Source organism: Centrocercus urophasianus, unplaced genomic scaffold (genome assembly GCF_019232065.1).
Source record: "Centrocercus urophasianus isolate 14NV4802_14NV808 unplaced genomic scaffold, USGS_Curo_1.0 seq_12, whole genome shotgun sequence".
Taxonomy (NCBI): Eukaryota; Metazoa; Chordata; class Aves; order Galliformes; family Phasianidae; genus Centrocercus; species Centrocercus urophasianus.
Genome location: NW_024884364.1, coordinates 21,176,643 through 21,189,986, shown reverse-complemented (window position 1 = coordinate 21,189,986; position 13,344 = coordinate 21,176,643). Strand labels below are relative to the sequence as shown.

Sequence of the window (13,344 nt, the reverse complement as noted above, 5' to 3'; positions counted from 1 at the left end):
AGTGTATTGCTTTATTAATCTGCCACCTACTCTTTAATTTTTGAGGTGAGATGGTTGGAGAAGAGAGAATAGAGGTGATAGGAATAAGGGAAGTCAAGTAAAAAGCCAGGCGCATCATAGACTTCTGTCTTAGAAGTAGATATTGCCTAATTCTACGTGAGTCCAACGTATTTTCTAATGGGAAATATTGTGGAGGTTCCATACAGTATGACATTGAGTGCCTGAATTAGTAGGCTACTACCCGGAGACCATGAGTCTTAGGTAGAGAGAGTTTATGGGAACCTCAAGAGTGGAGGGTAGTATTGTACTGTACTTGCAAACCTTGTGATTCTCTTTGTTGTGTGTTTGTTTTTTTATATGAAGAGCAAATATGAATTTGTGTGTGTATATACGTATTTCTCTTATTTGTGTAATTTAATTCCCAAGTTCTGTTTTTGTACCTTGAGTTCAAGACAATTTGCTACGTTCTTCAGAGTAAATTTTATTCTCTGGGATTTGCTGGAAGGATAGGCAGTAATAAAACTCTAAAGTAACTAGAAGTTAAGTTAGCAAATTGTGAAGAATTCATGGAAGAATCTCAACTATGCAACAAGTGGTCCCAAAAAGTGAAAGCATATGAGCTTCTTGCTACTGCCTCGTGTTGAAGTACACAGTAATAATACAGCAAAGTACTTCGATTTCAAAATAGTATAGGCCAGAACTCGATGAGAAACCAGATGTCGTGCAATGAGCTCATTCTGGAGAGCAGAAAGGAATGTTTCAGGAGTCATAATTTTCCTAAATCATTGGATACTTGTGTTATGTTAATTGAGATCAAGAGGAAGGTGAACCATGAATTTTCTTTACAAGAATGCATTTGTAAGCTTAAAATATTTGGTAAATTAACTATGATACCTTTCTCTGTCAGTTGTGTGTCTGTATTTATATTGTTTTGCATTATTAATAAACTATTAATAAGCCAGGATTCACCTCTTACCAGACCTCAATTAAGAGTTGGCAGAGGAGACAAGAGTATCTCTCTGGAGATTTCTGCATACCTGGGGCCCTCTGAAATTATGTAGTATCTTTCCCATTTTTCTGTGCCCGCTGCTGTTGCATTCAAGCAAATCCTCACTTGCTGCAGCCTGGTTCTTGCTGCTCTTCTGTTGTTGTTGCACTTACCATTGTGTTACAGTGATAAAAACCTAAAATGAGCATTCACTTACCATTTTTGAAAATGTGTTCTCTTCTGTAACTTCTTGAAAGTTCTACCCTTGATGCATTTAGAAGATTTCCTCTGGAAGGAGGAGTCTCACCTGGAAATTCTTGGAATCTATGCTTACAGAATACTCACAAGTAGCTACAGCCTAGAGTTATAGTCAGAGAAAGTATCCTTTGTTTCATTGTCAGTATATACGTGTTGCTCTCTAGCTAGGAAGTTTGGTTCTTGGCTCCTGTGATCGTGTAACTAACAGCCTTGAACTGCCTATATGTTACTCATTTCACTACTGTAAAAGAAAATATCTGATGTTTTGTCTGACTCTTTTGCCACTAAAGACAATGTACAGAGGTTTAATGAGATTAGTAGTGTTAGAATAGTTAGAGTAAGCCTTTTCAGATGTACTGGAGCTTGGTTTCTCACAGATAGTCATTAATTCTATTCATGAAAAGATAAATCATTATCTTAAATGTGGTGACATTTTCTGGCCCACTACCTGTATTCAAAGGCTGCTCCAGAGCAGAACACTTCTGGGGGTAATGATCAGACCTTGACCAAATATAACAGAAAATTACCAGCAGATTTTTCACAAAAACAGGTACTAATGCCACACTGAAGAGTGCCTCAGTTGCCTGCCAAAAACAGATGTGTAAATGAGTTTTATTTGTTGGGACCAATTATTGTGTAGGTGGCATTCTATCATGAGTTTTTTCTTTGTAATTTTTTCCTGCTTAACTACTAATTACTTGAGAGATTTATTACTGAGCCTTTTAATGGGGAGCTAGAAACAACAGTATCAAAAACCTATGCAGATTAAAAATGCAAGAACAACAAAAAAACAATCTACAAACATTTAGGAGTATTGTTTCTGATGTGCAGTAATCTTTATTTTTCAATTAAAGATTATAATCAATTTTTTTTTATTCTGAGAATAACAAAATATGCTTTCATTTCTGAAAATAATCTTGTGTCTATTCTCCTACATTGTTTCACTCATTATTTTTGTTGTAAATTTTCTTGAAATTGATTTTTTAGATAGAAAATGTAAGTAGAATATTCTTGGTGAATGCATGTTGTTTTTCCTTTTTTGCATCAATTTTTCTATGTTGTGTAGAAAAAATGCTTGATATAATCTGTGTTTTATTTTGGAGGATGAAAAATAAGAGATTTCTATATTTCTTCTACGCATAGACTACATACGCAGACTTCTACGCATAGCTACAGAAAGGTAGTAAAACATAAGGGAATGGTATTGGTGTGTAGCTACTCAAACATCGGGAGTATATCTTTTTTTTTTTTTAATCCTTAGCCTTCTCATTCCCCTTTTTCTTGTTATATATGTTTATATCTTGTTTTTAAGGCAGTTACAAATTTTCTCTGTCTTAAAACCTACTCTCTGAAAATGAAGGACCTGCAAATGAAGCACCACATTAGAAGTCAGACACCCATGAATATTATGTGACTGGGAATTGACCATTCTTACTAGGCAGAAATATAATAAAACCAGGTCTTGGACAGAGGATTTTCGTCTCTTACTAATCCAACAATATAAAAAGAAAACAAACAAAAACAAACAGTCCAAAGCCAGAAACTGTAATGGAAGAATGACTTATTGCAATATAATACCTTACAATGGGCTTTTTATAATGCCATCTCTAATAAGTTGTCAAAGGTCATAAATTCCTACAGAAATACTTATTTTTGAACTGTGCACAGTATCATGCACATTAATTTCCACTGACACTTGCCTCTTCTTCTGTCTCTCCCCACAGTCTTCTCTGCACCCGTGCTAAGGGAACAAAAGCTTATTAGTCACAACAGGAAAAGATCTTAACTACATGTTGCTTTGACTGTAAATTGAGCCATACTAGCTACTTTGAAATTAAAACTAATATCCATTATTATGAAAAAAATGGTCTGAGAGAGCAGACAAGTGAGATTTTCCTCAACGAATCAGCCATTCTTGATGCTGCTATATAGAGAATTTGGTAGTTACTCACACTGAACTGGATTGTGACAGGTCTCTTATGCATGTGAAAAGAACCCTCTTCCTACCTGCCTTCAACACAGACTGAGCCTCAGATGAAGACACTGACAGCTTCATCATTGTTCAGGGAAAGGGGTTATGTTTACGCTTTTTGAATGCACAAGGCACCAAAGAGGAGTGAGTTACAACCAACGCTGTAACTCTAGGGTTCCTCTTGCTGGCTCAAAAACTGATGCTTTGTGACAGGAAAGTGCAGATTTGTTATAAATTTATGCTGCTAATTCAGATTTAACTGAACATTTTTGATAGGTGAACGTGACAGCAACCAGGCATTGTGCCATGTTGTCAGCCTTACCAGAATTGGCATGAAAGCATATGGCCAGCATAGAGTTCATGTTGTATGCTGTGGTGGAGTTAGCAGAGGTCAGATTTTGTGTCCATGCTGATATTGGAGCAAATGTATACTATAGGGAAGTTCAATTATGGAATTGTAGACTTGGTGGCAGTGTTGAAAGTATCTAGACTAAAATTGGCAAAATAACCTCAGAAAGATACTGCTTCAGCAACAATTAATATAGTATAACTGAACCCCATCTTTTTATGACATGGACTTAAAAAAAAAAAAAATGTGTTTATTGTAATGAAAAATAAATTCTGGAATTTAGTGGGATTGTATATTTGCTATTTCTGATGGCAAACCCACAATGAAAAAGTAGCTCCAAGTTATATGCATGAATATCACTTCAGTCACTATTTCTATTTCGCTAACAGACTCTTAAGCCACATTTTGATACCTGTTCTTCTAGTAATTCTTAAATTTACGAATGGTTCCATATGTGGCATTTTCTCAGGCTTATTTCTTTATTAACTAAATTCAAGGTGCAGAAGAGTCAGGTTTGCAGATCTCTATTCTTACCTGTGTTGTTAGCATGTTCTGAAAATGCTGTTTTAAACGTTCATGGGAAAATTGTGCTGGCGATTTGTGCCATTCTTTAGTGCATAACCTTGCATTTTATCAGTACTCATAGTTTTAGAAGGAAGCTTTTGCAGAATGTAATTCTTTTCTAAAGCTTTATCAACTCTCCTAAGTACAGTACCATAAAATTAAAGAAGTGTTTCATTTAAACCTTAAACCTTTCTAAAAGGTTTTAATTAGCAATTTAATGATAAGTGTGAATGAGAATATGGCTGTGTTTGCTCATTAAATTAGATTATATTAAATAACACATTTTGGTTTTGTAGGGTATGTTCTTGTTATGACAAGCATGAATATGTTTCTAAGAGGGTCGATTAGCCTTTTGGCCTCTCTACTTAATAATTTTCTCATTCTTTTATGGAAGTTCCTGTCTGTCTCCCATCAGGATTATTGGAATCTGGGACCTTGTCTATAATTGTATACCAACAGGGATGGCATGATGTCTCTCCACTGCATTAACTTTATCGTTTCCTGTAAAACATTAACACAGCAAAGAATCTGAGCTTGTAAATGAGAGCCATGTCCTCGTCTTGATCTGAGAAATGAAATTTGTAATTCAAATGAGAGAAGTTAATGAACTTAGAGTACAGGCTGGAAAAAGTGTTATAAGTGCCAATTTGATCTGCCCATGGATGCTTCCAAACATTCCCATTAAGGTATTGATTATGTCCATTTAACAAAGTGAAGGGGACTGTGAATTCCCTAATGATTTTTGCATTACACCAGTAGTGCCTACATCCCCAAACAAATGAAACCTGTCATGGTAATCCTTAATTTTTCCTTATAAACTAAACTTAAGAATTTTATGAACTTTATATTTTATTTATTTCCAAGTCCAAGTAATGGCAGAGGGTCTTAACTCTACAAATAACTCCCATCTCAAAAATCATTGTAGTTTTGTAATATATCAATATGTATGATGATGTAATCGCGGTGATAATTTGGAAGTTCAAAATCTACTACTTGTGTTTAGAGAAATTGCAATTTCTGTACTGGTTACTAACAGTTGTCAATCTAGCTGTCAGTAGTTGATGTTGCACAAACTGTTCAGGCGCACTTACATGCACAAAGCTTTATTAGTGGGGCCCATAGCTGATGGCATGCATCAGCTTCAAAGTTACATTAGCTGGAAAACAGAAACAAGTAGAAAATAGGACTGAAAGGGACAAAAGACCTGTTGTTAGTAGTCAGCTGGAAAGAAAAATGAAGAGTATTCCTGGAAGTGTTCTCTTCCATGCAGTCCAAACACTTCTGCTATAGAAGATAGTATTATCAGGGCCTGGCCAAACTCCTGAGTACATGTTCTTGTTTACAGTACAGTACGCACTTGTGAAACCATGTGTGATCAGGTACAAGTCTTGCAAATCAGTTGGTGGCCAAGCTTTGTGTGTATGAATATTATAGGAACCTGCCCACTGGATTTGTATTTGATTGACTTCTGTTGTGTTATCTGTAAAGTGCTGAAGTTCTAAGCTATAATACAGAAAGGGAAGGAAAGAGATCTTATCCTGGGCTTATAGGTTGGAAGCTGTGAGGCAGAGAGTGATTCAGGGATTAGCAAACTGTTTGCTGCAAGAAACTACTACAGCAGTAGTTTGTACCCATCAGCATAAGGCTGCAAGCAGAAGAGCACTTGAAACAGAGAGGCATTGCCACGGTGTCACTGGGGTGTTTGCTGATTAAGAGCCTCAAGGTTACAAGTGAGGGTCAGGATACAAAATTTGAAATAGAAAGCCTCTAACATTAAAAATGTTGAGTCAATGAGTAGCCATGCCTCCTGTGATCTGTGTAGGAGATTTGGTGCTGTAAAGGTTGATTTCTAAATAATCTACAGAAGATGTTTGAGTGATAACAACAGCAGCTGCTGACTTAGCACCTCATGTCAAGTAACAGAGTGAAGCACTAATGTGCAACTGCAATTACAGATTTGCAGCACTTCTGATGTTTTTTCTTTCAAGTTGTGAAGTGAGCCTGCTGGCCCATGTTTTGCTTTTCCTGCAGAGACAAATTCTATACTCATGTAAATAACTAGTTTGCTTAACTTGAAAGATTGTGTGTACCACCTTGCAGTGATTTTATTGCATTACCAATCTAACTGTCTAATGTAACTTAAGTTTGTAAGTTACTAACTGATGTATAAACTGTGGACCTCACATTTAACAAACTGTTCTGATTGCCAGACAATATTTTCAGTATATAACTACATAGAAGATCATTTTAAATAAGGTCAGTTTTTATACTACAAGTGTAAATTTCCTCTAAAACATGTATATATGTGTAACTGCAACCCTGCAACTGATAAACCAATGCTTTTCAATTATTGTTATTTTTTAATCATTTTTGTAGATTTTAGTTTACTGCTAAAGAAAGTAAAAATTAATCAAGAAAACAAATCTGCTAGATTTCCTGGAAATTTAAGTATGCCAAATTAGCAAGGAAAAGATATTTTACATGAAAGCAGAGGACTTTACTTACCCCCAAAAGCTCCACTGTACATTTAAGTTTGAAAGACTTGAAAGGTAGCCTTTGCTAAATGCAGACCTTGAGCAGTGGCATGCTTGAACATAGAACAAGTCAGTGTGCTATTGATTGGAGTACGGTGGGATAAATGTGTGGCTTCTGCCCTTAATGGAAGCTGATTGTTCAGGGATGTGCTGGCAAGGCTGGTCGATTATTTAGCTGTTGTTTACTGGGGAGGACGATATCAATTTTCCAGAGGGATGATTGGTGGGATGTCAAGGCTGTCACCCTTTTCTTCTCATCACTGACAGACGGCTGAGTGACAATTACAGTCATGGGACATTGTCTGCATTGGCATATACACCAGAGGATAACTGGCAAACAAAAAAAGGCAGCAGCACTTTAAAAAAGATATAATCAGCAGTTGTCAGGACTAGTTATATATATGATGTCTGAATAACAAGACCAGAGTGTCCCGTCTCAGACAGTGACATAAACTGTACTGGGTATTCCTCAACCCACATAGAAATTAACCCTGGGGTAGTTATTAACTGTTGCTAGAAGTCAGTAGTAATTTAATTGGGAATTAAGCTTCAAGAAACTGTATTTTCAGGCAACTCTCTGAAAATAAAAGACAGTTTTTCTGCATAACTTCAAAATGGTGTAGATTACCACCAAATTCGTAAATTAAAAAGCCTCTCAAAGTTCATACTCAATTCCTTTAGGAATCCTCTGCTGGAAATCTTCCTAAATACTATCCCAACAGATAGTCACGTAGCAAACTTCGAGGGTAATTTGTGTTTGCATTAACGTATTTAACCTGCCAGTCCAGATTACACAGACTAAAGTAAACTTTAGATCCTTAAAGCATTATTTTATGCTTCACAGATAAAATACACTAGGTCTATGTAAATGTTTCTCATGAATTAATATCTTATAATACATGTAGGTCATTATGCAAAAGACTTCCTCCTGCTCCTATGAAATCACATGTAAAGCTTTTTATATGCATGTTGAGGACTTAGGAACATAGTTCTGCATTATACTAATTGCTGTTGCTTTCCGTGGCCTCTCAAAGTTGAGCTCAGAGAAAGACTTCAGAAAAAAAGAGAGCAGAGGAATATCTTATATTTAGACCAAAGTGTTATACTTACAGTGAAAAACACATCTGACTTATCTCCAATCAACTGCATTCTCTTTACTGATTTTTTTTTCTTGCCATTCCTCCCAGAAGTTCTCTGTTGAGGGAGCATTTCAAAGGGTATTTCAGATGTACATTCCTGAAACCTCAGTTACTGTTTTGACAGTACACTTAAATTTATCTCAGAATTTTACTTCCTCCTTCTCTTCATAAACATGCTGTAGTAGAAATGCTCAGACACAGCTTGAACCAGAGATTGAGCACCTGGTCGGAAGGCAGGGCCAACCCATGGGAGCTCATGTGCAAGCAGTGCAGCTGTGTTACCTGAAGGGGTGGAGCCAGGATCCACCTCTTCCCAGACCCCATTTAAGGCTGGCAGTGGAGGTGAGGGTATCTCATCTGGAGATCCCTGTATACCTGAGATCTCCCTGAGACAAGCAGCTTCTTTCCTTTATTTCTGTGCCTAATGCTGTTGCGTTTGAGCAGATCCTTACTCACAGCAGCATAGGACCTTGCTGCTGTGTTGTCACTGCTGCACTTTCCATTGCATTAGGTGTGCCTTTCTCGGGTCATTTCTTTTTGGCAGTATGTACATTTGTAAAGAACTATTTTCAAGGACGTGGCGCATGAAAAATAAAATTTCTGAGGTCATTAAGAATTACAGCTACTGCCATCAAACTAGACTGATGCACTAGTTTCACAGAAACAAGATCAAATATCCTACTCTTTTTATGTTTTATTGCTCTTCTTTTTTTATGTTTCAGTAAAAAAAACTAATAAAAGATTATGCATGCTGCACTTGTAAAAATCTGTACCAGCAGAGTTGATCAAGTGTCACTGTTGTCACTGTTGTCACTGCCAAAATGCACCACCCACCGCCTCACTGTGCTCTCGTTTACTGTTTGGTCTTCATAAACATTCAGCAAATGTCAGAAAATGTCAGGTACCTTTTTTGCAATGGAATACAGTAAGAAGGTTCAACCTCTACTGCCATACCACCAACATCTGCCTCTCACGTCACAGACCAACATAATAAAATAGTAAGATTTTAAAGTTTCTTCCTGCTGTATTGACAACGTTGTCTGACAAATAACTAATTCTGAGTAACTTATTTCATGCACAGTAAAGGAGATGTAATTTGCATTTTCCCAATACAATGAGTCTTTATCATGTTTATATTACTTGTTACCTCAATTTTTCTTGATTACTCATTATGCTTAAGCATTATTTAATTTATGCTACTGTGAGTGCAAGTTAATTTGTATTTTTTTTTTTTTTTTTTTTAGATCTCTAATATCCCTCTGCTCACCCCCAAGATGAGGTTACATTAGTGTATTTAGAAGAATCTTCACAAATAGGATTTATGATTAGAAATCTATGTGATTCCAGGTACAAGAAAAAAATTGTAACAAATTGCACTTTAGGATAAATTGCCTAATGCAGTAGAGAGATAATAGTATGATATATAAGGGTGGCTTTCTCCAAACTGAGTGACATTAGAGAATTACATCAGACTCTTGTCTTCTTCCATTCTTTCCAATTTTGTGTTTACCTGTTTACCCTGAGTACTTTCTATTTTTTTCTTCTCTCAATGCTGTAGCACTTTTCAGGTCAGTGACTGATGTGAAAGATGGATACAGTGATACCAGCTTTTTCATACCTTTTATTTGTAAGCAGTGGTTGTCCAGCCTGCAAAAAAAAAAAAAAAAAAGTGGCAATGCTTGTGATTAACATTTAAGTTTATTTTTTATGGATCTCATGAAAAACCAGATACACGTGATTATGAATTTCCCTTTCTAAGCCATCAGCTAATTGATTTTGTACTGAGCTCATTAAAAATAGATACTTCACCTTTCAGAGGACTGTCTGGGAAACCTAAGGCAGGGCATGGCTCCTCAGGGACAGCATCGACTGACCATTCCATCAGGCAGGGCAAGAGTGGCCATGGTGCTTGTCAGAGCTGTAGTATATTTACTTCATCTCCCTGCAGATAAACATTTGCAAGGCAAATAATAAATTAGCCATTAATCAGAAGAGTGCCTGTGTTTGATGAACCCTGAATAGAGTGGAGATGTCAGGTAAAGAGACAGAGTAAACTGACGTTGTAGATTGAGCCATATGGAAATGACTGCTAGCAGTTTTGAAAGCTTTTGTTCTGTGTTTTCAAAAGACTCTCAAGGTTAAAGTAAAAGAAGACTGCAGATTTGAGGCAAGCAGAGGTTGTTGGTTTTCAAAATGATAGTATCATGCAGTTTTTGTCCTCTGTTAAATCTACATCATTCTTCCAATGCATACCTCTGTGTGATACTGAAAAGAATAACAGTTATACAGAAATGGTACAGACTGCCCTATTATTACCAAATTATTCAAGGCATGCGTTTGTTTAGACTTAATGATCTCAGTACATCTTTGGGTGAAAGTTCAGATTTCTGATTGACAGTATTTTTTAAATATTAATTTGTATTACGTTAAGTAGACTTTTTTTTAGTAGCATTTGCAGTTTAAATTAAATCACTTTTCTCTGAACATACAGGGAAAACAGCAAGCACATTCTACTCTGTTATTATCCAAGCAGTTTTACTGAGGATTGAGAGTGTTTTAATGGCTATTCTTGTAAACAGAGCTGAAAATAATGACAGAATTTGGTAATTCCTGTTTTTGGGTACTTTGCTTGAGCATTGTTCTAGAATTTTTAAATAGTTCTAGTCCATCCTTCAGATGGCCAAACAACTAAAACTTTCACAGCTAGTGTTTATTTTTTTTAATGATTAGCCCAAATGATTTTTAATTCATGTAGCCCAAGTAGAGCTTATGTAAATAATTTGAAAATAAAATGTAGGAGTGCTATAAGATTTCCAAAATCAAAATGAGACTTGTAATGTTTTTCGTCTTAACTGACATGAAAAATGGCAGTCCTTACAAATAGTGCATCAATTGTTAGTACTGCAGTATGAACTCTGCTCTGGATTTCCTCTTTGCCTTCAAGTGTCTCAGAACACAGTATTAAAAACAACCTGCACCTTTTAGTCTTGAACGTATATATTTTTTAAATATTATGAATAGAATTGCAAGTTTTTAAAGCAATCAGAATATTTAAGGCCTTTCATTTTCATCTCTGCTCATTCAACACAGTACAGCTCTTAAAAATGAAGCAGTTAGGTCTCAGAGGAGGATCTTTGATTCCTAAGTTCACTTATTCTTCATCTCTGCAAGCTAAGCTTGCCTTACCTCTTTAAATCATTTCAATCATTAATTTTGAATTAGTACCTGTTCAGTTCATCAGCACAACATCAAGTAAACATTTTAATAGAAAAAGATAAGCTATTGCGTATGGCTAATTGCTTTCTCTAAAAAGTAACAGATTCAAAAGTTTAAAAAAAAAAAAAAAAAAAAAAAAGAAAAAATAATTTTTTTAAGTAGTGTTAGTCCTTAATAGTGTAAACAACTCAAGATCTGCCTGGAAGGCTGATACTGTAACTTGTACTCTGTAATAGGAAACATTTGACTACTGCTGGAAACTTCGGTGCAGGTGAATGACTCAGCACAAAAAAAGGTTTTCTTCCAATAATTCTCTTTAAGAATTGAAAGTGGAAACTTGATGAGAAAGAGATATGCAGGTTGGCCAAATTCTTTGCTGGCAAATCGTATCATATTTAGCTATCAGAAAAGTGAGAACAAAAATGCTATGAAAGTGTTTTTCCATCAGATAGGGTAACTCCTGAAGTACATTTTTTTTTAATTTATTTTTGGAGATAGCTGTTGTTTAATAACTTACTTGCCATCAGCTCACTCGTCATTTCTGTAGGTCACCAAAGAACTTTCTTTTATTCTGCATGGGTATTAGAAAGAATGCCTACAGAGAGAAACTGAAAGAAAATTGTTTTCAAATGTAGGTGTTTTCTCTTGTTATCAGAGCAAGTCTCAGTAGCCATTTATAATAACATATTGCTCTTTTTTTTTTTTTTTTTTTTTTTTTAGTCAGCTGTGTGGTACCAAAATTAATAGTGATCCTTCATATTTCAATTTTCTATGAATTACTTATGCTCTTAACTGAGCTTTAGAATGTGATACTAGCTCTCAATATGTTTTCAAGAAGTGCAGAATGCTAGTCAGTGTAAGAAATGTATACATGTAATAACTGAATCATGGAACTGGAATGAAACAGCTTCTTCATTATTCATAGCTCTGTTTTGATACAAACAATATTTTTTACACTGCGTGCTCTAATATATCTGTACTTTGGGCATAAATAGCTGATGCCCCAGAATGTGCACAAAAAGCTCCTCATCCAATAAAGGTCAGAAAACTGACCTTGAAAAAACAATTCTGTGCTCAAGGGGCCAGAAGTCTCATGACTAGACTATTTCAGGCTCTCAGCGTTCTGTCTTTGGGAAGGATTTGAGTTTGCCACATACAGACAGGAGATTGAACACTCTCTCATGTATCACTGCATGATATTGATACTGAAACAAGTGTTTCTCAAAGCGTTCCTGAGGCTGGATGTCTCTGGTGGTCAGAGGGCTCAGGACCTAAAGCCTTGGCTTTGCATTACCCCTTAGCTGGCCTTAGGCTGCTGCAGCATGTGCTTCCTTTCCTGCAGCTAATTGTTTTGTTCCCTTCTGTAAAAGGTGAACAGGAGTCTGGACAGCATGAATCAAATACCTAGAGGGCAGATTTTTGAGGCACAGCCTTTTTAATGCACAAGATCTTCACTGCCTCTATCCTCTTCAAGAATCTACTTGAAAACAGCAGGTTAATAACATGTTTCACTTAAAATTTTAAATAGTTTTGATTCCCATTTTCTCCCTCTGAAAGAGTATGGCTTTGACAGCAATAGAGGGATGTTATGTTGCAGCAACTCTTGTTCTCAGTAACACCTCCAGTTTGTAGGGAAATGTGAGTGTCTGAAAAATAACAGAACAATTTTGATATATTTTGAATTTTTAGCTATTTAAATGTAAATGGCAATTCAGTTGTTTTGTATGGATGTTGCCTTTCTTTCAAACTCCTAAAACTATTTGGTCCTTATAAACTTTAAGCTTTCATGGCAGACTGTTAACTATCTATTATGCAATAAGTTAAAGAAAGGAGCTTTGTAAGTAGTATGTCTTGTAATTATTTTACTCAGTCTTTTTGTGAACAAAAATAAACTTTCTTTAAAAAAAAAAGTATTGATGCAATTCTCCTCTTTTTGTCCAGTTTATTTTCAGTGCTTTGTATTTACAGAATCACAGAATCACAAGGTTGGAAACGACCTGCAAGATCTAGTCCAACCACCCTCCCATTCCTATTAGTACCACAAGCTACTAAACCATCTCTCGTAGCTCCTCATCCAGGCACCTCTTGAACACTGCCAGGGACGGCGACTCCACCACCTCCCTGGGCAGCCATTCCAGTGCCTGACCACTCTCTGAGAGAAAAAGTTTCTCATAATGTCCAACCTAAACCTCCTCTGGTATAACTACTGGCTGTTTCCTTGGGTCCTACTATTACTGACCCTCAGGAGTCTGATGAAAGAAGAACTTGTGTCCTGTAGTTTAAAGTGTGTTTGTATTGGGGGATGAAATCCCTCCTACAGCTTT

The 13,344-nt window shown here is 36.1% G+C and overlaps 1 protein-coding gene and 1 long non-coding RNA gene across 3 annotated transcripts in view; one reads left to right on the top strand and one right to left on the bottom strand.

The window, feature by feature from the left end:
• Positions 1–13,344, top strand: part of ROBO2 (roundabout guidance receptor 2) — a 400,096-nt gene that overhangs the window by 51,529 nt on the left and 335,223 nt on the right. The window lies entirely within an intron of this gene.
• LOC122156080 lies at positions 6,564–9,701 on the bottom strand. Its single transcript, XR_006167378.1, has 4 exons — positions 9,614–9,701; positions 9,423–9,451; positions 7,776–7,859; positions 6,564–6,995 (listed from the first exon to the last, which is right to left on the bottom strand). It is a non-coding gene; the product is annotated as an uncharacterized LOC122156080 (long non-coding RNA).